Source organism: Rana temporaria, chromosome 4 (genome assembly GCF_905171775.1).
Source record: "Rana temporaria chromosome 4, aRanTem1.1, whole genome shotgun sequence".
NCBI classification, from domain to species: Eukaryota; Metazoa; Chordata; class Amphibia; order Anura; family Ranidae; genus Rana; species Rana temporaria.
Genome location: NC_053492.1, coordinates 478,053,035 through 478,080,399, shown reverse-complemented (window position 1 = coordinate 478,080,399; position 27,365 = coordinate 478,053,035).

The window sequence follows — 27,365 nt, the reverse complement described above, 5'->3', positions numbered from 1 at the left end:
GAACAGTGGGGAAGGGCGGCAGACGTCCCAATACTTTTGGTAATATAGTGTAGGTGCGGTTGGGGGGGAGAATGGGTTTCGAGAACAGTGGGGAAGGGTGGCAGGCGTCCCAATACTTTTGGTAATATAGTGTAGGTGCTGTTGGGGGGGAGAATGGGATTCGAGAACAGTGGGGAAGGGCGGCAGACGTCCCAATACTTTTGGTAATATAGTGTAGGTGCGGTTGGGGGGGAGAATGGGTTTCGAGAACAGTGGGGAAGGGTGGCAGGCGTCCCAATACTTTTGGTAATATAGTGTAGGTGCGGTTGGGGGGGAGAATGAGATTTGAGAACAGTGGGGAAGGGCGGCAGACGTCCCAATACTTTTGGTAATATAGTGTAGGTGCGGTTGGGGGGGAGAATGAGATTTGAGAACAGTGGGGAAGGGTGGGGGAGGGTAAAGTTGGCCCTAGCTGGATTTGGCATTACAGTGGTCATGTGCGTGTAAAGGCAGGCGTCCCAATACTTTTGACAATTCACTTCCGTTAAACATTATTCAACAAGGAAGAAAGCCGGCGTTCGTTTTTCCTGGAATAAAAAAAAAAAAGTAAAATAAACTCGCAATGTCCTTGTACTTCAATGTAAGAGAATTTTCAGTGACGGCGCTATTGTGACAGCGCGAGCTTCAGCAGCGAGCGCAGAAAGCCCCCTATTTATCCTTCACGGTACGCTCCGCTGCCGGCAGAATGCCGCGGATTCTGGAAGATGCGGATTTTGACAGAAACTCGTAGAGCGGCGCGGAGCCCCCTTCTCTCCTCTTCTCTCCTTCTGACTCTCTCCGGCTATTTTTATCGGTCTCTGGCGGATTGCTGTTGGGAACGGCGCTCTGCACTGGAATAATCAGGGAGGTCTTTACAATGTGAGACAGACGCACAAAGCGCCCGCCGCACAAAGAACTGCGCTTACCGACAAGAAAATTATTCTTTATAAGAAAAAAAAAAAAGCACAGGAGTGAGAAGATTCTACTCAATGCCGGATTCTTGACGTATTTTATTTTTTTTATGCTTTTTTTTTTTAGAACTTTATTTAAAAAAAAAAATTACAAACAGGCCGAAGAAAAATAAAGTTGCAAAAGGTTTAACCCTTTTTGCTGAAAGAGATGTTTGCATTTTTTGCACACGTGTTTGTAGAAATCCCCGCCCCCCCAACGGGAGTTGCCGAAGTCGGGGGGGTTCCCTGCCGCCACACAGCCAGTCATTTCCTTCTCTCATCCCGACACACAGAAAATACAGTATTTGTCAATGTTTCATTAGGGGGGTGATAACTTGGATGGGGAGGTAAAGGATTATGGGCCGCCAACAGGAATTTTGGGGCCCCTTACACAGCTTCGTACGCGAATAAGGCTGTGCGTAAGTTACGTTCACGTCGTAGGCAGTGTTCGACGTATCTTAGGCTTTCTATCCTCATTTACGTGGGGTCATGCTTTTTTACAAAAAAAACACGCCCACCTCTTCCACATTTGAATTACGCGCGCTTACGCCGGACGATTTACGATACGCCGCCGTAACTTAAGAAGCAAGTGCATTGTGAATACTGCACTTGCCTCTCTAAGTAGCGGCGGCGTAGCATAAATAAGATACGCTACGCCCGCACAACGTAAAGCCGCCCTACGTGAATCTAGGCCAATAACTTTTGCGCAAACCAATCAATAAACGCTTATTGCGATTTTTTTTACGAAAAATAGGTAGAAGAATACGTATCAGCCTAAACTGAGGAAAAAAATAGTTTTTTTTATATATTTTTGGGGGATATTTATTATAGCAAAAAGTAAAAAATATTATTTTTTTTTCACAATTGTCGCTCTATTTTTGTTTATAGCGCAAAAAAAAAAAAACGCAGAGGTGATCAAATACCACCAAAATACATCTCTATTTGTGGGAAAAAAAGCACGCCAATTTTGTTTGGGAGCCACGTCGCACGACCGCGCAATTGTCAGTTAAAGAGACGCAGTGCCGAATCGCAAAAGTTGGCCCCGGTCATTGACCAGCAAAATGGTCCGGGGGCTGAAGCGGTTAAAGGGGTTGTAAAGCTTCGAGCATTTAAAAAAATAAAATAAGAATAACAAATATGTGTGAAGAGCTTTAAAACCGTAAATCCGAACCGTTTTGACGTTCTGAGAGTCGGGAAGGTGTTTGCGATTTCTGTCTCCGGCGGGGGAGATTCTTCGCATTCTGAAAACCGCGGCAATAAAACTGACAAACATCAAAACTTTACTTCACTCCGAAAATCATAAATAATTCTGAAAAGCGTCCGGAGGCGCCGCTTTGGGGACTTCTAAGCTTTGTTGGAGGAAGTTCTGCTCTTTTCAGACAGGTAAAGATGGGACCCAGAGGATGCGATTTACTAAACGGAAAGGTACGGGGGGTGGGGGGGGGGGGGGCGGGGAGACGCCGCCATGAAAACCATTGGCAGGTTTCTCTTGCAGATCTGACTGCACCATGTGGAAGGGGCCCCCCGGACCCTCATAGGTCAAACGCAAAGGCTTGCAGGCCAAATCCAGCTTTTCCGGGCCTTGCCATGTGGCCCCTAGGGTGACCACATTTCCAAACTACCATTCGGGGACACCCTCCCTTCCCAAAAATCAGCTTGTGCTGTAACGAATCACAGCACAGTGATTGGACACAAGAGGCGGGATTTATGATTTCTCCAATCACAAGCAGGGGGCGGGATTTTGCTCCTCCAGGACAAGTACTGTCAGTGAGTAAAGCGGTGATGTGGCGGCCTTTTTTGGGGGCATCAGATTGGCCCGGGGTTGGCTGTGTCAGTTTCATTCCGGGACACTGTATTGTCCTGGAATGAATGTGCCCGGGATAGACCTGCAAAATGCGGGACTTTCCCGGGCAATCCGGGACACGTGGTCACCCCTAGTGGCCCCCACACCCAGTTTTGCAGCCGTAACATGGTGGCACTCCATTCCGCCCCCTCTGGCCTTCACCCTCATCTCCCGCTCCCCGAGGCTTCTGTGTTTACAAAAGACAGCTTTGCTCTCAGCGGCTCCCGGCAGGGCCGCCATCAGGAATTATGGGGCCCCTTACACAACTTCAAGCATGGGCCCTCCTGGATCAGAGAAACGGGGGAAGGGGGGGGGGTTTGCAAAATTGAGAAGCGGGTGGGCGCTTTACAAAAAAAAGAAGAAATAAAGAAAAATATATATAAAAAAAGGGGGTAGCCATCCGGGGCCCTGGGGACCTCTGGGCCCTTTAATAATAAAAAAAAAATATATATATATATATATATAAATAAAAGGGGGGGGGGTTGCCATCTGGGGCCGTGTGGGCCTCCGGGCCCCTGGGAACCTCCGGGCCCCTTACAGATGTACTGCCTGTACCCCCTGATGGCGGCCCTGGGTCCCGGATCTAACAGGTCCCTGCACGGGGTACTAGCAGGCATGTACTGGTCTTTTAGGACTACTGGGAGTTTCCCGGTGGGCTGATGGCTCAGTGGGGCCGGTTTCAGGGACAGCCAGTGGCGTCGCTAGGGGGTGGCTTTTGGGGCTATAGCCCTGAATCTGGGGCTCATAGCCCTGAGTTCCAGGGGTCCCCAACCACAGGGCCGCAGCCCACTACCAGGCCATGGCCTCTCTGCGACCATGCAGGGGGCAGCACGGGAGAGCGCGGGCAGGTCGCACGGGAGAGCCGCACAGGCGAGGGAGCAGAGAGATCTCATCATCTTTCACGGCCCGCCCTGCATCACCGCTGTTTTGCCCTCACTGTGCAGCCGCAGGGAGCCCCGAGCCCAACCTTTTTGAAGGCAGTTAGAGCCTCAGACTCTAATCATGTGCTTCGAATTTTTGTTGAAAAAAATTGTAGAAATCTTTGCGTCCGGCGCCCTGCATGGAGATTAGGGTCGGCGCATAGAGAATACGGGGGCGGCGTCCCTGCACCCTTTTTTAGACCGTCTGAAGCTGCTGCTGATGCAGCTTGTGATGAAATTGAGTTTGGCACCCCTGCCCTAGACGCACACAGAGGATAGGTGCCATGCCCAACCCCAATATAGGCAGTCTATGGCAGGCTGCCACTGAACAGGGCTGAACGCTGTACCAAGTGGCACCTGATTGGTAGGCCCTTTGGGTATCACTTGGTACTGCGTCCAGCCCTGTCCAGCCAGGGCCTCAGAGCTAAGTGTTTCTGTTACACAGTAAGGACAATAGGGGGCAGCATAACACAAACAAATCCAAATATATAGGTGTAGCACCCTTCTAGCGTAGGATGCTGAGTAGATTAGGTTTTTGGCTCCTCCTGTAATCAAGGGAGCAGTGATCGTTTGTCCTGGTCTGTTCAGGGTTTCAAAGGATGGGAATTTGATTGCTTCCTCCCGTCTCTGAAAGAAGCTTCCAGAGCTCAGCGGGGTCGATTCAAATGACCCGCTTGAATATTTGTCATGCTCCAGCCAGTCCCTGGAGAAGGAGTGCTTAGAAGGGGTCTGGAATGGGGATACAACGTCTAAATCACTGGAGACTTGGGTTCTCTCTCCAGGGCCGCCATCAGGAATTATGGGGCCCCTTACACAGCTTCAGGCATGGGGCCTCTGAGAACCGGGGGGGGGGGGGGTGCTGCCGCCTCAGACTGAGAAGCGGGGGGGCTGCCACGAATTGAGAAGCAGGGGGTGCCACCGCGCTTAATTGAGAGGCGGGGGGCCGTGAATTGAGAAGCGGGGGGGTGCCACGAATTGAGGGGATTGCCCTGGGGACCTCTGAGCCCCTTACAAAATAAAAAAAATAAAAAAAATATAAAAAAACAAAGTTATATAAAAACATAAAATAAAGGGGGGTAGCCATCCGGGCCCTTTAATAAAAAAAATAAATAAAAAAAAATATATATATATATATATATATATATATATATATACATATATATATAAATTATAAAAAAATATAAAAAATTATAAAATTATAAAAAAGGAGGGTTGCCATCTGGGGACCTTTAATAAAAACAAAAAAAATAAAAAATAAATATATAAAAAAATAAACAAAAATTGTTTATCAAAAAAGATTAAAGAAAAAGTAGGGTTGCCATCCAGGGGCCCTGGGGACCTCTGGGCCTTTAATAAAAAGAAAAAATATATATAAAAAAGAAATAAACTAATTTTTTTTATAAAAAAAAAGTAGGGTTGCCATATGGGCCCCTTACAATTTTTTTTTTTTTTTTTAATAGGGGGTTGCCATCCGGGCCGCTGAGGACCTCTGGGCCCTTTAATAAAAACAAAAAATTCATAAAAAATAAATAAAACAAAAAAATGTTTATTAAAAAAGATTTTAAAAAGTAGGGTTGCCACCCGGGGCCCTGGGGACCTCTGGGCCCTTTAATAATAATAAAAAAAATAATAATAAAAAAAATATATATATTTTTATAAAAAAAAAGGGTGTTGCCATCTGGGGCCCTGGGGACCTCTGGGCTCTTTAATAAAAACAAAAAAATAAATAAAAAATAAAAATATATAAAAAATAAATAAACTATTTTTTTTAATAAAAAATAAAATAAAAAAAAGTAGGGTTGCCATCCGGGCCCCAAGGGACCCCCGGGCCCCTTACAATTTTATTTTTTTTAAAAGGGGGTTGCCATCCGCACCGCTGGGGACCTCCGGGCCCCTTACAGGTGTACTGCCTGTACCCCCCTGATGGCGGCCCTGTCTCTCTCCCCAGGAGGGTTCCAGAGCCTAAAGGGGCTGCTTCCCCCCCCCTTAGGCAGCCCATGGACCATGTAGCTGTTCTTGAGGCCTCAGCAGTGCCGGGGCTCCTAGAAGCTGATCCCCACATTACAGGCACTGAGGGGGTTAAATAAATTCTTACGTCCAAAACTGTTTGCGTTTTCCTGGCACAACGAACACATTAGCATGCTGGTAAATCGCAGGTTCACTTTCCAGACATTCACAGCCGCTGATCCAGCTAATGGCCGTGTCTGTGACCCGAACGCGTTTTTAGAAACGTCTCGTCTGACAGCTGATTGGCAGCCGGCGCTCAAGTTTAAGACTTGCTGAGTTTTAAAAAATGCAATTTACAGAGGAAAAAACTGGCTAGCCGGCAGTCATAGAAGAAACTTTGTGTGTCTAAAATACCAAACAAACTTCACCTTGTCTGATGGAACATTTACAGTGCCATGAAAAAGTATTCATACCCAGTGGCGGCTGGTGTTTGAATTTTTTTGGGGGGCGCAAACGGAAAAAAAATTGCAGCCTCACTGTGCCCATCAAATGCAGCCACTGTGCCATCAATTGTCACCACTGTGCCCATTAATGCCGCTGTGCCAATTGTCCCCACTGTGCCCTGGGAGTGATTCTAACTGTGTGGAGGCGGAGCTTACTGTGTCACAACACTGATCGCTGCTCCCGATGAGAGGGAACAGACGATCAGTGTCCTGTCACTAGGCAGAAAAGGGTGATGTGTGTTTACACTGGCCACTCCCCGTTCTTCAGCTCCAAGACACACGATCGCGGGACACGGCGGACATCAAGTCTGCGGTAGACATGTGCACTTAACCCCTTCCTCGCCCCCTAGTGGTTAACCCCTTCCCTGCCAGTGTCATTTATACAGTAATCAGTGCATTTTTATAGCACTGATCGCTGTATAAATGACAATGGTCCCAAAATAGCATCAAAAGTGTCCGATGTGTCCGCCATAATGTCGCAGTCACGATAAAAATCGCTGATCGCCGCCATTACTAGTAAAAAGAAATTATCAATGAAAATGCCATAAAACGATCCCCTATTTTGTAGACGCTATAACTTTTGCGCAAACCAATCAATAAACGCTTATTGCGTTTTTTTTTTTCCAAAAATAAGTAGAAGAATACGTATCGGCCTAAACTGAGGAATTTTTTTTTTTATATATATATATTTTTGGGGGATATTTATTATAGCAAAAAGTAAAAAATATTGTTTTTTTTTTCAAAATTGTCGCTCTATTTTTGTTTATAGCGCAAAAAATAAAAACCGCAGAGGTGATCAAATACCACCAAAAGAAAGCTCTATTTGTGGGGGAAAAAAGACGCCAATTTTGTTTGGGAGCCACGTCGCACAACCGCGCAATTGTCAGTTAAAGCGACGCAGCGCCGAATCGCAAAAAGGGGCCAGGTTCTTTACCTGCATAATGGTCCGGGTCTTAAGCGGTTAAATAGTGGCGCCCTCTTTTTTTTTTATTATGCCTGGGATAACCACTTGCCGTCTAGGGCCCGGATTCAGATAGAATGCTCTATCTATCTGCGGGCGTAACGGATCTCAGATACGTCACGCCGCTGTAACTTTGGGCGCAAGTTCCGTATGCAGAAAGAACTTGCGCCCTTACTTACGGCGGCGTAACGTATGTGTGGTGGCGTAAGCCCGCCTAATTCAAACGGGGATGTTGTGGGCGTGTTTTATTTAAATTTAAGATGACCCCGCGTTTTTGATGTTTTTTTGAACGGCGCATGCGCCGTCCGTGAAATATCCCAGTGTGCATCGCTCCAAAGTACGCCGCAAGGACGTATTGGATTCGACGTGAACGTAAATGACGTCCAGCCCTATTCGCGAACGACTTACGCAAACAACGTAACATTTTCAAAACTTTGGCGCCGGAACGACGGCCATACTTAACATTGGCTACGCCTCATATAGCAGGGGTAACTATACGCCGAAAAAAGCCTAACGTAAACGACGTAAAAAAATGCGCCGGCCGGACGTACGTCGTTTCTGAATCGGCGTAAATACCTAATTAGCATATTCCTCACGTAACTATACGGAAGCGCCACCTAACGGCCAGCGTAAATATGCAGCCAAAGATACGACGGTGTAAGACACTTACGCCGGTCGGATCTTAGGGAAATCTATGCGTAACTGATTCTCTGAATCAGTCGCATAGATACGACCGAGCGCACTCCGGCGTATCTCCTCTCTGAATCCGGCCCCAGGACTTGCTATACGTACGTCGGACAGCAGATGGTTAAAGTGTGAAATAATGCCCCCCATGTCAAATTTCTGGTCCTTTGGGGGGGGGTGCGGCGAGTGATGAGCGCCGGGCGGCGTGATTTATTATTGATATGATATTTGTACAAAAATAAATAAAAATCGCCGCGCTCTGTATATCTGCTTTCATTTCAATAAATACATAAATCATGCAAAAATAAAATTACGCGCGCTCCGCATATCGCCGCCCTCAGACGCTGAACGATGACAATGACCTTTCCGGGGACTTTTCTTAATGGCCTTTTTCATAGTTGATGCCGTTATTCTGCCGGAGAATCGCACGGCGGCGATTTATCACCAGGAATAATACATGCAGATTCACGCCGCGGCCCGGGAGATCCTCCGCCTTCGTCTGGTCGGCGAGGACCCGGGAACGGTTGATGGGCTTTTCATATTCATGGACGGAAGGAAGGGGACCTCGGATTTATTTTTGTCGCGGTTCGGGATGAATACGAAACCGCGCTGCCCGCCATCTAGCACTGCCGGCGGAGTCGCATGGATCGGCGTCATCTACATTCCATGTGTGTGTGTTCTACACAAGAGATCTGGGTCACCTCCCTAGAGGATTAGGAAGTGGTGGCCGACGTAAGTCCATGCGGGACCTCGTGTATGTTCCTTGGTGGAACCTCGGATCCGTTCCAGAAGAATGCTCGTAATCCAAAGCACTCGCTTATCAAAGCGAGGTTCCCCATAGGAGTCAATGGAAACGAAAATGATTTGTTCCGCGTTAACTTTAATGGCATGCAATACCCCATGTGGCCAGAGGTGGGGCGGGGCGCCGGTGAGCCTCAGAAAAATGCTCAGGGACAGCTTGGCTGACCTCGGAAACCCTTCGAAAGGCTTATTCAATAAATGTAATGCTACAGAAGACTGTTAGAAGCTGTGGACAAACAACAGGCGATGGTCAGAGACTATATGTAGACTACAGGCGATGGTCAGAGACTATATGTAGACTACAGGCGATGGTCAGAGACTATATATAGACTACAGGCGATGGTCAGAGACTATATATAGACTACAGGCGATGGTCAGAGACTATATATAGACTACAGGCGATGGTCAGAGACTATATGCAGAATACAGGTGATGGTCAGAGACTATTTATAGACTACAGGCGATGGTCAGAGACTGAAAATAGACTACAGGCAATGGTCAGAGACTATATATAGACTACAGGCGATGGTCAGAGACTGAATATAGACTACAGGCGATGGTCAGAGACTATATATAGACTACAGGCGATGGTCAGAGACTATATGTAGACTACAGGGTATGGTTAAAAACTGCCTACAGTCCCTGGTGTGACTAAAGGGCCCCATAATATAGAAGAATATTAGAAGCTCCGCACATGCTACAGGAGACGGTCAGAGTTTGGGGAGATACTGCAGGAGATACTTAGAGGCTGCAGAATAGCTACAGGAGATGGTTAGAGACTGCAGACATATTACAGGAGATGGTCAGAGACTGCAGACATAGTATAGAATATGGTCAGAGACTGCAGACATAGTACAATAGATGATCAGAGACTGCAGACATATTGCAGGAGGTCATCAGAGACTACAGACATAGTACGGGAGATGGTCAGAGACTGCAGGCATAGTACAGGAGATGGTCAGAGACTGCAGACATAATACAGGGGATGGTCAGAGACTGCAGACATAGTACAGGAGATGGTCAGAGACTGCAGACATAGTACAGGAGATGGTCAGAGACTGCAGACATATTACAGGAGGTGATCAGAGACTACAGACAGAGTACAGGGGATGGTCAGAGACTGCATACATAGTACAGGAGATGGTCAGAGACTGCAGACATAATACAGGAGATGATCAGAGACTGCAGACATATTACAGGAGGTGATCAGAGACTGCAGACATAGTAAAGGAGATGGTCAGAGACTGCAGACATAGTACATGGGATGGTCAGAGACTGCAGACATAGTACAGGAGATGGTCAGAGACTGCAGACATAATACAGGAGGTGATCAGAGACTACAGACATAGTACAGGAGATGATCAGAGACTGCAGACATAGTACAGGAGATGATCAGAGATTGCAGACATAGTAAAGGAGATGGTCAGAGACTGCAGACATATTACAGGAGATGGTCAGAGACGGCAGACATAGTACAGAAGATGGTCAGAGACTGCAGACATGATACAGGAGATGGTCAGAGACTACAGACATGATACAGGAGATGGTCAGAGACTGCAGACATAGTACAGGAGATGATCAGAGACTACAGACATATTACAGGAGATGGTCAGAGACTGCAGACATGATACAGGAGATGGTCAGAGACGGCAGACATAGTACAGGAGATGATCAGAGACTGCAGACATATTACAGGAGGTGATCAGAGACTACAGACATAGTACAGGAGATGATCAGAGACTACAGACATACTAAAGGAGATGGTCAGAGACTGCAGACATAGTACAGGAGATGGTCAGAGACTGCAGACATATTACAAGAGGTGATCAGAGACTACAGACATAGTACAGGAGATGATCAGAGACTGCAGACATAGTACAGGAGATGGTCAGAGACTGCAGACATAGTACAGGAGATGGTCAGAGACTGCAGACATGATACAGGAGATGGTCAGAGACTGCAGACATAGTACAGGAGATGGTCAGAGACTGCAGACATGATACAGGAGATGGTCAGAGACTGCAGACATAGTACAGGAGATGGTCACAGACTGCAGACATGATACAGGAGATGGTCAGAGACTGCAGACATAGTACAGGAGATGGTCACAGACTGCAGACATGATACAGGAGATGGTCAGAGACTGCAGACATGATACAGGAGATGGTCAGAGACTGCAGACATGCTACATTTCAGATCAGTACACCGGGAACGTTGCTTTTTGTGTCGATCCGCCTCTCATTATTTTAATGGATTCTTCGAGGGACGGACAATAATGAAAATCCTTTTGTCTTTATTATTATTGTTGCTGCTGTCAGGACATTCACTCTCTGACTGCACACGCCATGACGTCGCCTAAAATAAATAAAATAAATTATCTTCATCTTCGATCATTTACAGAGTTGCGTAGAGATGTCACAATGATCGGTGGCTTTCTAAACATTTGCAGATTGAAAATAAATGAGTAAATGATGTTTTTTTTTTTTGCGGTGTGTCGCAGACAGACCCAGACTCATATTCCCCCCCCTGCTCACCTTAATGGGGGTAATCAATTACATTATCGGGGGGGTTAAATGAGAACGCGGCTCGTCCGTTATGTGTGCGTAACGAGTGTAAACACATCAAAAAACCGAGGCTTCCATTAATTAAACAAATTATTATTAACTAGGAAGGATCGCGGTCTGCGCAGGAGAAGTCCGCGTGCGAGGAAATCATTTTCCGGCGGATCGGTGTCGCTGATTAAAGCAGAGCAGCCAACCGAAAATAGCGAAATAAAAATAAACCGCTCAATAAAAAAAAAGTAAAAATAAATAATAATAATAATAATAATAATAACAATAATAACAATAACAATAATAATAATAACAATAATAATAATAATAATAATAATAATAACAATAACAATAACAATAACAATAATAACAATAACAATAATAATAATAATAATAATAATAATAACAATAACAATAATAATGAATGAATGAATGAATGAAAAACTTATAAAGCGCGGCGCATGCGAACTGAATCGCTTCTGGGCGCTAGTTGTTCATGTCTCATGACATCAAAAGAGCAGAGTTTTGATTCGTCTTCTGAAAGTCAGGTGGTTTTCCTCCTGACTTTTCCTAATAACAATAATAATAATAACAATAACAATAACAATAATAATAACAATAATAATAACAATAACAATAATAATAATAATAATAATAATAATAATAATAACAATAATAACAACAATAATAACAATAATAACAATAACAATAACAATAATAATAATAATAATAATAATAACAATAATAATAATAATAATAATAACAACAATAATAACAATAATAACAATAATAACAATAATAACAATAATAATAATAATAATAATAATAACAATAATAATAATAATAATAATAATAATAATAATAATAATAATAATAATAACAATAAAACTGTCCTTTGCTGCAATATTGACCATCAAACCAGAGATTTCGCCTTTTGCCACTGGATGTTCTCAGTCTAATGGTTGGTCATCATTCAACCCACTTCCTCTGCACCCAGGTCATCCCGGACGCACCACTAGGGAGGAGCCGAACACCCCCCCCCCCCTCCCCTGTTCGGTTCACACCAGAACACACCAAAAGTTCATGTGAACTTTAGAACCCCGTTAACTACTTGCCGACCAGCCACCGTCATTTTACACCAGCAGGTCGGCTCCCCTGCGCGAGAGCCTGTAGCTATACGTCGGCTCTCGCGCAGGCCACTAGGGGCCCCCGCTCGCCCCCGACTCCCGTGCACGGCGGGCATGATCGCTGCCGGACACACGCGATCGCTCGTTACAGAGCGGGGACCGGGAGGTGTGTTTGTAAACACACAGCTCCAGGGCTGGACTGGGACAAAAATTTGGCCCTGGACTTCATCCAGACTGGCCCACTTTGACAGGTCTCTCCCATGGCGGCCGGACAACTCCCGCACCCCCCCCCCCCCGGCCACCCAAACCCCCTCTCCCCCTTCACTAGCCACTAGCCGTTCTACTTTATTAGAGTAGAACGGCTGGTACTGGTACTTTTATAGGCGGTACCAGTGGGGAAGCTAGACATTATTTCACCCGGGGCAAAGAATCAGTTCGGTGCCCCCCCCTTATGGGACAAGATTAGGCAGAAATGAGAAACTCCCAGGCCATAGCTGTTGAGTCAGCTGTCTGTCCCCTCCCCCCATGCTCCTCTGTCATCCCCTGCTTCTTCGTTTCCCCCAGGTGAGCGCTGCAGGGAGAGCGAGGAGGTGAGCGCTGCGGGGAAGGAGAGGAGGTGAGCGCTGCGGGAAGGGAGAGACAGAGGAGCGGAGGGGGGCGGCGGTCCGCTGTCACTGAAGCCGGCCCACTGAGCCACCGGCCCACCGGGAAACTCCCTGTAGTCCCAATCGCCAGTCCATCCCTGCACAGCTCCCAGTCCTGTCAGGGAGAGAAATGCTGATCTTCTGTTCATACAATGTATCAGCGATCTGTCATTTCCCCTAGTCAGTCCCATCCCCCCTTCAGTTAGAACACACCCAGGGAACATACTTAACCCCTTGCCCGCCCCCTAGTGCTAACCCCTTCCCTGCCAGTGGCATTTTTATAGTAATCCAATGCATTTTTATAGCACTGATCGCTATAAAAATGACAATGGTCCCAAAAATGTGTCAAAAGTGTCCGAAGTGTCCGCCATAATGTCGCAGTACCGAAAAAAAAAAACGCTGATCGCCAGCCATTCATATTAAACATTTTTTAATAAAAATGCCATAAAACTATCCCCTATTTTGCAAACGCTATAACTTTTGCGCAAAATAATCAATAAACGCTTATTGCGATTTTTTTTACGAAAAATAGGTAGAAGAATACGTATCGGCCCCAGGGGACATGTATCAATGCAAAAAAAAGTTTTAAAAACGGAAGTTTTTTCGGAAGCAGTGATTTTAAAGCGGTCCTCCACCCTAAAGTGGAGTCCCGCTGATCGGAACCCTCCCCCCTCCGGTGTCACATGTGACACCTTTCAGGGGGGAGGGGGGTGCAGATACCTGTCTAAAGACAGGTATTTGCACCCACTTCCGGCCACACGCTACGGGCAAAAGACGGGCATTCCGTCACATCCCGTCTTTCGCCCGATGTGTGCTGGGAACACTCGGCTCCCAGCACACAGCGTGTGAGCCAATCGGCGGGCGCAGCGCGACTCGCGCATGCGCCGTAGGGAACCGGGCAGTGAAGCCGCAGCGCTTCACTTCCTGGTTCCCTCAGCGTGGATGGCGGGGGGAGCAGCTGAGAGACGAGCGATCGCTCGTGCTCTGCTGCGATCAGTGCTGGACTCCAGGACAGGTAAGTGTCCTAATATTAAAAGTCAGCAGCTGCAGTATTTGTAGCTGCTGGCTTTTAATATTTTGTTCCCGTGGCACATCCGCTTTAAAAGAAACATGGGGTGGGGTTCCCCTTAATATCCATACCAGACCTGAAGGGCCTGGTAATTGAATTTGGGGGGACCCACACACTTATTTTTTTATTTTTATGAATGACTTTTCTCTGAATTGCCAGAGCTCACAGTTCATTATTGCCGCGAGTGATTTTAAATGACTTTTTTCCCTTTAGAAATGACACTTTGTGCAAAGACAGTTCTAAACACGGGAAACATGCGCTACTTTACAGGCATACTATAGACACCCCCCCCCCCCCATGTACAAAATCTAAAGGAATATTTCACTTTTATTGTTTCACTTTAAGCATTATTAAAATCACTGCTCCCGGAAAAAAACGGCCGTTTTTAAAACTTTTTTTTGCATTGATACATGTCCCCTGGGGCAGGACTGGGGTCCCCAAACACTTTTTAGGACAATAACTTGCATATTAGCCATTAAAATTAGCACTTTAGATTTCTCCCATAGACTTTTACAGGGTGTTCTGCGGCTTTTTCGAATTTGCCGCGAACACCCCAAATTGTTCGCCGAAGCTCATCCCTACGCACCACCAACCTGTGACTGGAAAGTAAAATGAACAGCTCATTAATCAGTTAAGCAGAGGCGGCTCTAGGCTTTGTGAGGCCTTAGGCAAAATTTAGATATGAGGCCCCACTCCTCCTATCCAGGCACACAGGAGGGCGGCACGGCCGGGCACTCACTTTCTCTCTGGCTGCAGCAGGTGTTGGGATGTGATCCATCCATCGGAGCTCCTCCTTCCCCTTCACAGACAGTCATAGGGCAGCTGGATAGTTTCCGCCGACAGGCCCGACTCCTGACCCGAATAGGCAGCCGGGCCAGACGCGGAGAGGCCAGGTGAGAGGCGCGGGCTGAAGGAGCCCACATGGACTTGCGGACCACTCGGTGCGCATTTTACAGATGGCCCCTGGAGCCAGTTGGTCAGTCTGTATTAGTGATCGAGCACAGGCAAATTAGGCAGACGCGAGGCCCCTGTGAGTGCGAGGCCTATGGCGGCCGCCTAAATTGCCTAATTAGAGAGCCGCCTCTGCACTTAACCACTTGAGGACTCCTTCACGCCGATATAGCACAATCGTGTGGCACAATCACGTACAGGTACATCGCCTTTAAAAGCCCAGCCATGGGTTGCGATCGTGCCGTCGGCAGCAGGCTCGCGACCTGGTCCTGTGCTCTGTGACCGCACCCGCGGACCCGATCGCCGCCGGTGTCCCATGATCGGGTCACAGAGCTGAAGAACGGGGAGAGGTGAGTGTAAACAAACCTTTCCCCCGTTCTTCCTAGTTTGGCTGCCACTGATCGTCTGTTCCCTGTTATAGGGAACGACGATTAGTGACATCACACGCCAAGCCACGCCCCCACACAGTAGTAGTCACTCCCTAGGAAACACTCAACCCCTTCAGCGCCCCCTACAGGTTAACCCTCTTCACTGCCAGTGTCATTTTTACAGTAATCAGTGCATTTTTATAGCTGTAAAAATTACAATGGTCCCAAAATAGCGTCAAAATTATCCAATGTGTCCGCCATAATGTCGCAGTCACGATAAAAATCGCTGATCACCGCCATTACTAGTAAAAAAAAAATATTAATAAAAATGCCATAAAACTATCGCCTATTTTGTGGACGCTATAACTTTTGCGCAAACCAATCAATAAACGCTTATTACGTTTTTTTTTTTACCAAAAATATGTAGAAGAATACGTATCGGCCTAAACTGAGGGGAAAAAAACGATTTTTTTATATATTTTTGAGTATAATTTTTATAGCAAAAAGTAAAAAAATATTGTTTTTTTTTCAAAATTGTCGCTCTATTTTTGTTTAAAGCGCAAAAACTAAAAACCGCAGAGGCGATCAAATACCACCAAAATAAATCTCTATTTGTGGGGAAAAAAGGACGTCAATTTTGTTTGGGAGCCACGTCGCACGACCGCGCAATTGTCAGTTAAAGCGACGCAGTGCCGAATCGCAAAGAGGGGGTCTGGTCCTTTAGCTGCACAATGGTCCGGGGATTAAGTGGTTAAGGACCGAGCCTCTTTCTGAAAATTACTTAGAAAAAATATATATATATAATGTTGGGGGTTCTAACACCCTAGAGAATAAAATGGCAGTCGTTGCAATACTTTTTGTCACACCGTATGAATTACATATTATTATCGACATTTCCACGAAATAAAATCTGGAATCAAATTAGAAAATGAGTTATGTGCACCCAGAAAGTGCTTATTGAAAATTTATATTTTCATGGAATTTATATTTTCCATGAAAAAAAAAAAATAATCAAGTCAAGTAACAATTTCCACCTTTTTGTTTTTGTCTCGGGGTCTACAAGCGATTCGCCCGGCATCGCCGAGGCTTCGCTCCAATTGATTTTTATAATTGCCTAATTACAGATGGATAATCCCAGTCAATTGGAGAGATACAACTCAGGATAGCGGGGGAGGAAGTGTGAATAGCTGGGAACTCGGAATACGACGCGCAGCCTCCCGTGAAATTGCACGCGCGCTTATTGTTTATCCAGCTCACTAATACGATCTTTTGGGTTATTACGGCTTTTACACAACATTGGTTGGTTGTCTCTTTGTCAGAGGTGAATGTTTGATGATAGAACAACACAAAACGAATGGAAATTCATGTAAAGCATGGTTAGACCTAATCAAAAATATTATTTGATCGGTGAGATTCCTGAAGTGATCGGAACACGTTGTGTGAGGCCCCATACACACCATAGAATCTATCCGCAGATAAATCCCATCAAATGGGTTTCTGCGGACAGATTCTATGGTGTGTACACTCCGTCGGATATTTATCCGCGGATATATCTCCCCTGGGATGGATTCCAGCAGATTGAATATTTGCTGACATGCTCAACAAATCCATCTGCTGGAATCCATCCCAACGGATGGATCCGCTCGTCTGTACAGACTCACCGGATCCATCCGTCCAAAGGGATTCCCCGCACGCGTCGTAATGATTTGACGCATGCGTGGAATTCCTTATATGACAGCGTCGCGCCCGTCGCCGCGTCATAATCGCGGCGACGGCGCGACGCGTCATCGCCAGAGGATTTCCGCGCGGATTTCAATGCGATGGTGAGTACACGCCATCGCATAGAAATCTGCTGAAATCCTCGAGAGGATTTATCCGCGGATACGGTCCGCTGGACCGTATCCGCGGATAAATCCTCTCGTGTGTATGGGGCCTAAGACACACATGTGGCAATTTGTGTTATATGTTTAGAGATTAGTCTTTACAGATTAGATATTACTCTTTAGCGAAGTGTTTCTCAACAATAGGGTTGAGCGAACCCGAACTGTAAAGTTCGGGTTCGGTACGGACTTTGGGTTTTTCCCGAACCCGGACCCGAACCCGAATAGTTGGAAAAAGTTCGGGTTCGGGTTCGGGGTTCGGGTATATTTTGCGCGCGGCACGGCAGCCAATCGCCTTTCTTTTTACAACTGTGACTGTAATCTGATCACAGCCATGCCTACTTATGGCATGGCTGTGATTGGCCAGTGCAGCATGTGACCCATCATGTGACCGATCATGTGACGTGCTTCTATATTAGATACAGGCACACAGCACAGATCGTCACTCTGCTTTACTCTAGATAGGGAAAGGCTGGTGGAATCTGCTGCTTAGGGAAAGTTAGGTGATCTGGCTGTATTCTACTTATGTGAGGGCAAGGTTCCTGATTGTTCTTTAGGGAGAGTGTTATGCCGCGTACATACGGTCGTTTTCTGCGATGTAAAAAAACAACGTTTTCTGTGAAGTAAAAAACGACGTTTTTAAAACGACACTTTTCAAAAACAATGTTGCCTACACACCATCGTTTTTTCACAGTGCTCTAGCAAAGCGAGGTTACGTTCCACCACGTTTTTCCATTGAAGCTCGCTTCATAACTAGCTTCTGGGCATGCGCGGGTGTAAAAACGTCGTTTGAAACGTCGTTTTTTGCTACACACGGTCAATTTCTGTGAAGTCAATAACGACGTTTTGAAAAACGACACATAAAATTGAAGCATGCTTCAATTTTTTTTGGTCGTTTTTCAGAAGACATAAAACGTCGTTTTCTCCCACACACGGTCAATTAAATTGACGTTTTTAAAAACGTCGTTTTTTTACATCGCAGAAAACGACCGTGTGTACGCGGCATAAGGTGTGTGCTGTGATTAATTACTGCTCCAGAAATTTCAAGAGGGAACACTTTATTCATTTGAGATCTGCATCATCTTATCGTATCTGGCTGCTTCAGTTATGTGAGGGGATGGTTGCTTGCTGCTGATTCTCATAGGGACAGTTGTAGGTCTTAGTTTGTTTCTTAAATATCAAGAAGCACTGTATTCCTCTGACATCTGCTGTGCTGCTATATACTTCAGGCATTTGCTTCATCTATAGTGGCTGTTTGCAATCTATAGCTAACTGGCTGCATATTACAATAACACCAGACCTGCCACAGCAACTGTTCACCTGTCATATACTGAGTTTCTGTCAAGTAACAGTTCCATACTCAGTGAGATTTGGGGACAAAACCGGGGACAGACTTTGTCCGGGGACAGTGTGCTCAATCCGGGGACTGTCCCCTGAAACCGGGGATGTCTGGTCACCCTATTGTAGGATTTCATTCTGAATAAAATTACAAATGTACACTGAATTCCCTAAAACCCTTTACAGCATTGGGGGGTTGAATAATTTTGAACAAAACTGTATGGACCTCGTCCTCCAAGGTCAAAATCATTATATTTTTTTTTTTTTTTTTTTTTATTATTTTGAGTTATTTCCCTATCCACATTTATTTCCACAGTACTTGCCATGCTCTTCCCGACATTTTGCTGCCATTTGCAGCCCTCCAGCCCTTTCCCTTAGTTTTTTAGAGACATTTTTGTAGTCAAAAGTCCGGGTCCCCATTGACTTCAATGGGGTTCGGGTCCGGGTCAAAGTTCGGTCCCGAACCCGAACCCGAACTTTTTTTTCAAAGTCCGGGTTCGGGTACGAACCCGAACATCCAGGTGTCCGCTCAACTCTACTCAACAAGGGTTCCACCTGAGGTTGCTAGAAGTTCATTGAGTAGTGGTGGATTGATCACTTACCTACATTGACCATTGATGGATTGACATCTTACCTACATTGACCACCGATGGATTGATCTCTTACCTACATTGACCACTGATGGATTGATCACTAACCTACATTGACCACTGATGGATTGATCTCCTACCTACATTGACCACCTATGGATTGATCACTTACCTACGTTGACCACTGATGGATTGATCTCTTACCTACATTGACCACGATGGATTGATCACTTACCAACATTGACCACTGATGGATTGATCACTTACCTACATTGACCACTGATGGATTGATCTCTTACCTACATTGACCACTGATGAATTGATCACGTACCTACATTGACCACTGATGAATTGATCACGTACCTACATTGACCACTGATGGATTGATCACGTACCTACATTGACCACTGGTGGATTGATCTCTTACCTACATTGACCACTGATGGATTGACCTCTTAACTACATTGACCACTGATGGATTGATCTCCTACCTACATTGACCACTGACGGATTGATCACTTCCCTACATTGACCACCGATGGATTGATCTCCTACTTACATTGACCACTGGTGGATTGATCACTTACCTACATTGACCACCGATGGATTGATCACTTACCTACATTGACCACCGATGGATTGATCACTAACCTACATTGACCACTGATGGATTGATCTCCTACCTACATTGACGACAGATGGATTGATCACTTACCTACATTGACCACCGATGGATTGATCCCTTACCTACATTGACCACCGATGAATTGATCTCTTACCTACATTGACCACTGATGGATTGATCTCTTACCTACATTGACCACTGATGGATTGATCTCTTACCTACATTGACCACTGATGGATTGATCTCTTACCTACATTGACCACTGATGGATTGATCTCTTACCTACATTGACCACTGATGGATTGATCTCTTACCTACATTGACCACTGATGGATTGATCTCTTACCTACATTGACCACTGATGGATTGGTCACTTACCTACATTGACCACTGATGGATTGATCTCTTACCTACATTGACCACTGATGGATTGATCTCCTACCTACATTGACCACTGATGGATTGATCACTTACCTACATTGACCACCGATGGATTGATCACTTACCTACATTGACCACTGATGGATTGATCTCTTACCTACATTGACCACTGATGGATTGATCACTTACCTACATTGACCACCGATGGATTGATCACTTACCTACATTGACCACCAAAGGATTGATCTCTTACTTACATTGACCACTGATGCAAGGGGACAGTTTCTTACTAATCATTATTGTTAGAGGTCACTACTACACTGACCACTATCGTTGGAGGATGCCTAAAATTGTTCTTGAAGCTCCAATCGAAATGGAGAGCTAGTTTCCCACTTAGGTTGACCACTATTGATCTCCTACCTACATTTACCACTGATGGATTGATCTCCTACCTACATTTACCACTGATGGATTGATCACTTACCTACATTGACCACTGATGGATTGATCACTTACCTACATTGACCACTAATGGATTGATCTCCTACCTACATTGACCACTGATGGATTGATCTCTTACAGTACCTACATTGACCACTGACGGATTGATCACTTCCCTACATTGACCACTGATGGATTGATCACTAACCTACATTGACCACTGATGGATTGATCTCCTACTTACATTAACCACTGGTGGATTGATCACTTACCTACATTGACCACCGATGGATTGATCACTTACCTACATTGACCACCGATGGATTGATCACTAACCTACATTGACCACTGATGGATTGATCTCCTACTTACATTGACCACTGGTGGATTGATCACTTACCTACATTGACCACCAATGGATTGATCACTTACCTACATTGACCACCGATGGATTGATCACTAACCTACATTGACCACTGATGGATTGATCTCCTACCTACATTGACGACAGATGGATTGATCACTTACCTACATTGACCACCGATGGATTGATCCCTTACCTACATTGACCACCGATGGATTGATCACTAACCTACATTGACCACTGATGGATTGATCTCTTACCTACATTGACCACTGATGGATTGATCTCCTACCTACATTGACCACTGATGGATTGATCACTTACCTACATTGACCACTGATGGATTGATCTCTTACCTACATTGACAACTGATGGATTGATCACTTAGCTACATTGACCACCAAAGGATTGATCTCTTACTTACATTGACCACTGATGCAAGGGGACAGTTTCTTACTAATCATTATTGTTAGAGGTCACTACTACACTGACCACTATCGTTGGAGGATGTCTAAAATTGTTCTTGAAGCTCCAATCGAAATGGAGAGCTAGTTTCCCACTTAGGTTGACCACTATTGATCTCCTACCTACATTTACCACTGATGAATTGATCACTTACCTACATTGACCACTGATGGATTGATCACTTACCTACATTGACCACTGATGGATTGATCTCCTACTTACATTGACCACTGGTGGATTGATCACTTACCTACATTGATCACTTACCTACATTGACCACCGATGGATTGATCACTAACCTACATTGACCACTGATGGATTGATCTCCTACCTACATTGACGACAGATGGATTGATCACTTACCTACATTGACCACCGATGGATTGATCACTAACCTACATTGACCACTGATGGATTGATCTCCTACTTACATTGACCACTGGTGGATTGATCACTTACCTACATTGACCACCGATGGATTGATCACTTACCTACATTGACCACCGATGGATTGATCACTAACCTACATTGACCACTGATGGATTGATCTCCTACCTACATTGACGACAGATGGATTGATCACTTACCTACATTGAACACCGATGGTTTGTTTCCTTACCTACATTGACCACCGATGGATTGATCACTAACCTACATTGACCACTGATGGATTGATCTCCTACCTACATTGACCACCGATGAATTGATCACTTACCTACATTGACCACTGATGGATTGATCTCTTACCTACATTGACCACTGATGGATTGATCTCTTACCTACATTGACCACTGATGGATTGATCTCCTACCTACATTTACCACTGATGGATTGATCACTTAACTACATTGACCACTGATGGATTGATCTCTTACCTACATTGACCACTGATGGATTGATCTCTTACCTACATTGACCACTGATGGATTGATCTCCTACCTACATTGACCACTGATGGATTGATCACTTACCTACATTGACCACTGATGGATTGATCTCTTTTCTACATTGACCACTGATGGATTGATCACTTACCTACATTGACCACTGATGGATTGATCACTTACCTACATTGACCACTGATGGATTGATCTCTTACCTACAGTGACCACTGATGGATTGATCTCTTACCTACATTGACCACCATTCAAAGAGGGTTTTCTGGGTACATTTTTTTCCAGCACCTTCTAACACCATGCCCCCTATGCAGAATTTTATCTATGCCTAGAGTTCTTCTTAACCACTTCCCACCCAAGGACGTCATATGATGTCCTGGAATTTCAGTGGGTATATCTAAATGACGAGTGAAGCTACAGACATCATTCAGATATCACTATTTTCTGCCCGGTGCTTCTCCGGGCTCTCCCATCGGGGACCTGGAGTAAGAATCGGCCGGCGCTGGATGAGGACCATAGAGATTTCCAGTGACCAGATGGTCACAGTCATCTCTATGACCGTCAAAAATAATAATTTACAGATCTCATGCTGACAGCCGCAATCACGGCTTTGTTTACATCCAGGGCCTGGGCGTGATGTCATAACGTCACGCCTGGGCCCCGGATGTAAACAAAGCCGTGATTGCGGCTGTCAGCATGAGATCTGTGATTTTTTTTTCTCGATCTCATGCTTTCCAGCCTGGAGGAGAGATGTGGTGGTCTTATTGACCCCGCATCTCATCATAAAGAGGACCTGTCACAATAGATTCCTATTACAAGGGATGTTTACATTCCTTGTAATAGGAATAAAAGTGATCAAAAAAATTAAAATGTAAAAAAAATAAGTGTAAGAATAAAAAAAAATTAAGTAAAATAAAAAAAAATAAAAAAATAGCAAGCGGTAGCTCGCGTTTGGAAGCAAACACACACGTAAGTCCCGCTCACATATGTAAATGCCGTTCAAACCACACATGTGAGGTATCGCCGCGTGCGTCAGAGAGAGAGCAACAATTCTAGCCCTAGACCGCCTCTGTAACTCTAAACTGGTAACCTGTAAAAAAAATAAAAATAAAGCTTCGCCTATGGAGATTTTTAAGTGCCAAAGTTTGGCGCAATTTCACGAGTGTGTGCAATTTTAAAGTGTGACATGTTAGGTATCTATTTACTCGGCGTAACATCATCTTTCACATTATACAAAAAAATTGGGCTAACTTTACTGTTTTGTTATTTTTTAATTCATGAAACCGTTTATTTTTGCAAAAAAGGCGTTTGAAAAATGATTGCGCAAATACGGTGCGAGATAAAAAGTTGCAATGACCGCCACTTTATTCCCTAGGGTGTCTGCTATAAAATATATATATATAATTAGCTAGATTCAGGTAGGGGCGCGCAACTGTAAGGCGGCGTAGCGTAGCGTATTTACGCTACGCCGCCTTAAGTCAGAGAGGCAAGTACTGTATTCTCAAAGTACTTGCCTCCTAACTTACGGCGGCGTAGCGGAAAATGCGGCGGGTGCAAGCGCGCCTAATTCAAAATAGGCTGAGGGGCATGTTTTATGATAATTTGCTTTGACCTGACGTGATTGATGTTTTTTTGGAACGGCGCATGCGCCGTCCGCCTACATTTCCCAGTGTGCATTGCGGCTAAGTACGCCGCAGGGTCCTATTGATTTCGACGTGGAAGTAAATGACGTAAATCCCTATTCACGGACGACTTACGCGAACGACGTAAAATTTTCGAATTTCGAAGCGGGAACGGCAGCCATACTTTAACATTACTATTGCAACTATTTGATGGAATAACTATAGGCCTGAAAATGCGTTACGTAAACGGCGTATCTGTACGGCGTCAGCCGGGCGTACGTTTGTGAATAGGCGTATCTAGTGATTTACATATTCTACGCCGACCGCAATGGAAGCGCCACCTAGCGGCCAGCCTAAATATTGCACCCTAAGATAGGGCGGCGCAAGCCGTCGTATCTTAGATAGGTTTAAGTGTATCTCTGTTTGAGAATACACTTAAACTTAGGTCGGCGCAGATTCCGAGTTAGTTCGGCGTATCTACTAACTCTACCTGAATCTAGCTATATGTTTGGGGTTTCTGAGTAATTTTCTAGCAAAAAAATGACGATTTTTTACATGTAGGAGAGAAGCGTCAGAAGAGGCGCGGTATGGAAGCGGTTAAAGGTCTCTGGAATGGGATTCCGTACCTCGTAATGTACTTCATCCAGACGGTTTAGCTTTCGAGTTAAACGATCGGCTTTTCTTAATGCAATGACCGTTTACAACGCGAAAAAATAATAAAATATCAACGTAATGAACACTTCCCAACATTAATTCTTGTAAAAAGGAAATTCGGCGCACACATGAGGGGCGCTTAAATCTTTGTCAGGATTTCAATTTTGCACAAAATGTTCCATTTGCTCGCCAGTCGAGGAACCATTTTGTGCTCCACTAACTTCAAATTAGATTTACGTCTCATAACGGCTCTAAACATTTCTATATTAAATGGTGATGTATTATAATACCTACTGAGAAACAATTCTAATTTTGTGGTCGCAGAAAAAAAAAAAAAACTTTAATGAGGAATATTCGCTTCATAAATCACAGCCCTTGTGAAAAAAATGTTTATTGTTAACCCTTTTTATATTAGCGCTATCCTGCGAGGAGGTTATCTGTGACATTTTTATTTAGTTACAGTTAATTGAATTCTTGTATTGCCCATAAAGACATCATTCTTCTGATCCGGGTTATTTAAGAGCAGGAGCTTTAATTTTAATGTGTCGTTTTGTAATATTTCTTTTTTTTTTTTTAAGTGAACTTGTTTTAGGGTAAAAAATGTTCTGCACGTCTGGACAAAAATTTTTAAAAATAAAATAAATAATACTATTATTATTGTAGCATTCTATGGAGCCGCCCTTGCATGCAGGGACTATAGTTGTGTCTCCCTACGTTGCGTGCATCAATAGAAACATGGAGCCTCGGATGGCAAGGCACTCCCCTGCTCTTCCCTCCTCCCCCCCCCCTAACAAACTGACTCCAGACTGCACCGCCGACTGTTAATTGTTTCCTGTAAAGACCGGATGTTCAGGGAAGAAGCACAGAGACAGCAGGAGCCAGCAGCTATAACTGCAAGTCCTGTGAAAAACTCACAGCAAGGCGTAATGGCATTTTTACCAAATTGGAAAAGCTGTGAACTCCATGAACTCCGTCTTATATGCTTCATACCTTTCCCTTAGATATCCTGACAATCTGACCCCAGAGCCCCTTTTTGAGCTAATTTCCATGACTTGGTGTTTTAAGTGGATGGATCGGATAGTTTTCCTGTGCTTCCTGTGCATAACACAAGGATGGTTGTCTTGCCCGGCAGGCCCAGCTTTTTTTTCTTCTTTCATCTTCTCTCCTGTCCTTTCCTTTACCTCTTCCTCTCATCTCCCTCTTCTCCCTTACCTCTTCTTCTCTCCCTCCTTTGCCTTTCCTTTACCTCTTCCTCTCATCTCCCTCTTCTTCTCTCCCTCCCTTGCCTTTCCTTTACCTCTTCCTCTCATCTCCCTCTTCTCCCTTGCCTCTTCTTCTCTCCCTCCCTTGCCTTTCCTTTACCTCTTCCTCTCATCTCCCTCTTCTCCCTAGCCTCTTCTTCTCTCCCTCCCTTCTCTTGCCTTTCCTTTACCTCTTCCTCTCATCTCCCTCTTCTCCCTCGCTTCTTCTTCTGTCCCTCCCTTCCCTTGCCTTGCCTTTCCTTTACCTCTTCCTCTCATTTTCCTCTCTTCTCCCTCTCCTCTTCCTCTCATCATCCCTCTCCTCTTCCTCTCTCCCTCCCTTGGCTTTGAGTGAGTGAGAGACTTGTAAAGTGCAACACATGTGAACTGAATGGCCTCTGGGCGCTGTATCCATTCCATGGGTAAGGAACCCCTTGACCTCAGAAGAGATGGGTTTTAATCTTTCTCCTGAAAGCCAAGTGGTCCGACTCCAGTCGGATGGTGGTTGGTAGTGCATTCCACAGGCGGGGTCCCTGGACTGCAAATGTCCGATCTCCTTTGGACTTGTATCTGGCTTTGGGTATCTGGAATAGATTTTGATTGGTGGATCGCAGAATGCGATTGGGGTTATGGGCTTTTATTTTTTCGCATAGATATTGGGGGGCGTTTCCTTGAATACACTTATGCTTTCCTCTACTGTACCTCTTCCTCTCATCTCCCTCTTCTCCCTCTTCTCTTCCTCTCCTCCTTCCTCTCCTCTTCCTCTCGCCCTCCCTTGCCCTTCCTCTACCTCTTCCTTTAATCTCCCTCTCTTCTCCCTCTCCTTTTCCTCTCCTCTTCCTCTCTCCCTCCCTTGCCTCTTCCTCTCACTGCCCTCTCTTCTCTCTCTCCTCTACTCCTCCCTCTCCTCTACTCCTCCCTCTCCTCCTCCCTCTCCTCTTCCTCTCCTCCTCCCTCTCTTCCTCCCTCTCCTCTCCTCTTCCTCTCTCCCCCCTTGCCTTTCCTCTACCTCTTCCTCTCATTTCCCTCTCTTCTCCCTCTCCGCTTCCTCTCTCCCTCCCTTGCCCTTCCTCTACCTCTTCCTTTAATCTCCCTCTCTTCTCCCTCTCCTCTTCCTTTTCCTCTTCGTCACCCTCTCCTCTTCCTCTCCATTCCTCTACCTCTTCCTTTAATATCCCTCTTCTCTCTCTCTCTCTCTCTCTCTCTCTCTCTCTCTCTCTCTCTCTCTCTCTCTCGCTCTCTCTCCCTCTCTCTCCTCTTCCTCTCTCCCTCCCTCTCCTTTCTCCCATTCTCCTACCTCTTGTTCACTCCTCTCCTCTCCTTCTTCTTATTTTTCTCTCTTCTTCCCTCTCCTGCTCCTCATCTTCTTCCTTTACCTTCTTCTCTCTTCTTCCTCTCCCTCTCTCTCCTTTTCCTCCCTCTCCATCTCCCTCTCCCACTCCTCCCCCTCACCGCCTCCTCCCTCTCCTCCCCCTCACCGCCTCCTCCCTCTCCTCTCCTCCTCTCCTCCTCCCTCTCCTCTCCTCTCCT